The sequence below is a fragment of the Panthera pardus genome, unplaced genomic scaffold (assembly GCF_024362965.1).
Source record: "Panthera pardus isolate Hobbes unplaced genomic scaffold, ASM2436296v1 HiC_scaffold_171, whole genome shotgun sequence".
NCBI lineage: Eukaryota > Metazoa > Chordata > Mammalia > Carnivora > Felidae > Panthera > Panthera pardus.
The window spans coordinates 16,714-20,962 of NW_026526734.1; the positions used below are offsets into that span (position 1 = coordinate 16,714).

General features: G+C 48.5%; 1 pseudogene; it reads right to left on the minus strand.

The window, feature by feature from the left end:
- Positions 1-2,141: 2,141 nt before the first annotated feature.
- On the minus strand, positions 2,142-3,582 carry LOC128777975 (TAR DNA-binding protein 43-like; annotated as a pseudogene).
- Between the last annotated feature and the right edge of the window lie 667 nt (positions 3,583-4,249).

Genomic DNA, 4,249 nt, shown 5'->3' on the forward strand with positions numbered 1-4,249 from the left:
AGAACAAAACTCTCTTTACGTCTTCCAACGTCTTCCAACGGGTGTGGCTGTCCTTTGGATGCAGAAAACATTCGCATGTCATTTGCTATCGTTGCTCTCGGCACGCTCTTGCACCGAGGTCAAGGGACTGAGAGATGCATCTCACCAGGTTAAAAAAATCTATCCATCGTGTGCCACCGCCACGGAGTCTCTGCACGCACTCTCTCCTTTTCTCACTCACACTAGCCTTTCGTACTTCGGCACCACTGTCGGTCGAACACGAGGATCAGAAAACACAAGGTTTCAGAACTTCTAACAGCCTTCTGGTTACATAGCACACCCTTGCATTCATAGCATTGATACGACTCCGCGAAATAAAGAGTAGCGGATACAAACGAGACACCCACCGTCAAAGTCACAGCCTGTATGGTGTGAAGACGAATTCAAGAGTGAGAAAGCACGTAGACGGAAATATTCCTTCCTATGGCAGAATATTTACAGCACTGCTTTCAATGAAGTGCTTCTCCCGTAAACATTTGAAATGAGATGAACGGCACAGATTCAATGAAGGCTTCATACTGTACTTGTGCATAGGAAGGGAGACAAGTGTCACAAACTAAAAACGAAAGCAAAAAGACCAAACACTGTGACACCATGATCTCCAAAAAGGAGGTTTTCCCGGGGGTGGGGAAATAATGTGGTGGGGTTCCAATTAAAACAAGGAAAAAAGAATGTACTTCTAATGAATGGTTTCCATAGTGAACACGCACAAAGAATTCACTTGACGAGTCCAGGGATACAATATTACAGGAGAAATCCTTTGATATCCATTGTAGCCTGTGTGTGTGTGTGTGTGTGTGTGTGTGTGTGTGTGTGTGAGAGAGAGAGAGAGAGAGAGAGAGAGAGAGAGAGAGAACGAGAACCAATCAGGCAAACAGCAGTTCGCTTTCAAACACCTGATATTTCAACACTTCATGTAACAAAACTTCTAAAATTCATTTAGCTTTGCCTCTCTTTCTGAAGAAAAATGTCAAAAATAGTGGTGAATATACCCCACGCTGAACGTACTGATTCTGAAAACTCTCAGTATGGATGGGTTTTATAATACACTTAACCATGGGTGGGGTGCCTGGGTGGCTCCGTCAGTTAAGTGTGTGACTGCGGCTCAGGTCATGATCTTACGGTTTGTGGGTTCGAGCCCTGCACCGGGCTCTGTGCGGACAGCCTGGAGCCTGCTTCGGATTCTGTCTCCCTCTCTCTCTGCTCCTTCTCCTTCCCGCTCTGTCTCTCTCGGTCTCTCAAAAATAAATAAATGTTTTAAAAAAAAGAAAGAAAGAAAGAAAGAAAGAAAGAAAGAAAGAAAGAAAGAAAGAAAGAAAGAAAATGAAAGAGAGAGAGAGAGAGAGAGAAGAGAGAAGAGAAGAAAAAAAGAAATACACTTACCATGTGTTTAGAAAAATTTGAATTCCTACCAGTCTATACCTACCCCGCTGTATAAATTCCCCAGCTGGAAGATTTAGAATCCGTGCTTGAGCCAAAGCCTGCAGGAAAACCGCTGCCTGACTCTGCATTTGATGGGGGTCCCCAACCGATGGCCGCACCTGATTTAGAACCACTATCGGAGTTCTTTCCAGAACCAGGGACCTGAGGAGGTTCCTCAACACATGACACATAGAAGTACCCTACGACCCAGCACTTTCATGACTAGGTACTTAGCCAAAGGATACAGGTCTGCTGTTTCCAAGGGGCACACGCACCCCAGTGTGCATAGCAGCACTATCGGCGGTAGGCAAAGTATGGAAAGGGGCCAAATGTCCATCGATGGATGAATGGATACAGAAGAGGTGGTATCCATCTACAACGGAGCAGTGCTCGGCCACCAGAGGGAATGAAGTCTTGCCATTTGCAAGTACCTGGATGGAACTGGAGGGTGTCATGCAAAGTGACATTCGTCCCTCAGAGAAACACATGTATCACAGGACCTCACCCGTGTGAGGACCTTCACTTCCCAAACAGAGGAACTCTGGGAAGGGAACCCGGGAAGGGAAGGGAAGAAGGGAAGAAGGGAAGAAGGGAAGGGAAGGAAAAATAACATACAAACAGGGAGGGGGACAAAAACGTAAGAGGCTCTTCCCTAAGGGGAACAAACAGAGGGCTCCTGGAGGGGGTTGTGCCAGGGCGGGGGCTGAAAGGGCGAGGGGTATGAAGGACTCTCCTCCTCAAACCACTGTTGCCCTATAGGCTAAGTACCTTGGGGGTACATTGAGAAAAATAAATTCAATGATAATATCAGAGAGGGCGAGGGTGAGGGCGAGGGCTACCTGATCATCTGCAAATGTAACAAAGGGAAAGTCCGGGAACCGTTTGGGAATGAAGCTGTCTACCGCTTCTCAGTCCTGGCAAAAGAACTGCTGCAGCTTATAGGCAGTCACGTCCCTCTGTAAGGCACCCGACAAACGCCTTCCTGCTTCTCAAAAGCTCATCTGGGCTTGGATGAGATTCAGGAAGTTTGCAGTCACACCATCGTTCCTTGATCGCGTGACTTTCACCTGGGTTTCCTATTACGTAAAAGGAACACAGCCAAAACCCTTTGAAGGACTAGTGTGAATATCTTTCCTGTCCTGAACCAGAAGAACCTCTCCAAAGCTCCCAAAATATTCTTTCAGATCCTGTTCGGTTGTTTTCCACGGGAGACCCAACACTCTTAAATCTGACGTACCCTGGATGGCTCTCTTCACTTTCACTGCTGAAGAAGCAGGCACCTGTCTCGTCCCTTTTTCTGTGGCTATCTTTGGGATAAGTTGACGACTATCCGCTACCGGATTTCCCCAGCCAGCATCAGGGATGCGCAGAATGTCTTTGACCAGCCGGACACCTCTCATACGCTGAGACGCTGGATTCCGGTAGTGCAGTCCACGTGCTGCCGACAAACTGGGCTGTCACTGTGGACAGCAGCACTGTCCCGTCGTCTTCCGATGGCATTTCGATGGGCTCGTCATTCTCATCTTTGGTCACCCGAGTACATTCAGACACCTGCTCTTATTTCTCCGCTAGGCCGCTGCTAGGAAGCCTGACAGGGAACCCGAAGCGGCGAGGGATCCAGGAGCAGCCCAGCTACCGCTTCGCTCCCACGAAATGGCCGCCTTGTAACTCTTTACGGAAGAGGAAAAAACACCACCGTGACCGCCACCATTTAATAACCTTGCTCTAAGTGTGGAGAAAGCAACCACCCATCCCCAAAAGGAAACTTCGGCAGGCTACACGTATAGGACATATGGAGCCTATACTTGCAAGTGCTTACTTACATGGGAACATGGAAAGGTCACCTGAGTCCCTGATGGCCCAGATGGGGTTCTTTGGAGGTGTCTGAATGAGTTTCCTTGTGTGCTCCCTTAGGGAAAGCTGGCCGTGAGACGACGCAGCCAGAAACTAGGAAGCCCTTTGGTTCCATCAGCGAAGCCCCGGCTTTTGGGGAGGAAGGGACGCTCACGGAGATATCCCGGGCCACATTTGGTTTGTGGGTTGCTGCAGCTTTTGGCTTCTTTGCACCAAATTGGCTGTGTTCTCATTGGAAATGGAAAACACCTGCACGATGGGATCCATCCACGGTAATGCTCTCGTGCGATTGGATTTGTTTTTATAAAAGGGGGAGATTTGACCATTGGGTCTTTCGCGTCCTCTCCACAAATAGGAGTGAAACAGAGGCTGATGTTGGTTTGCATCTTGTTTGTGGATCTATGGCCACAGGTGTTATCCATGTGAGATGTTTTCTCTACCTCTGGATGCTATTGCTCACACCAATTTGTAACCGAGCTCCGTTACTGTGTTTCAAGGCAAGCTCTTGTGAACATTGGGCATTCTAACACTCAGGAGGATCAGAACAAACCCAAATGTGTTTCACATTCACGTGAACGGGGTATGGGTGTGGGGTGTGTGTGTGTGTGTGTGTGTGTGTGTGTGTGTGAAATTCTCTACATTCAGAGTTTTATGTTACTCCATAAGAAAGTTGCCTCATGGGAAGGGACACAATTGATGGCCCAGAGAGAGGAGAGATAAAAATTGAACACACCTGCCCTCCCCGATACACCCACACCCACACACCCTTTCCCAATAGTCAGAAGAATGAGGAAGAGGAGGAAGAGGAGGAAGGCAGACAGATGCCAGTGACCCTAAACCCGCCCCTCCTCCTCCCCGAGCACAAGCGTCAAGATGGGTGCCCACCCCACGGCCTGCTCCTCCTTCACCTCTTCCACAGGGGGCTGAAAAGCAA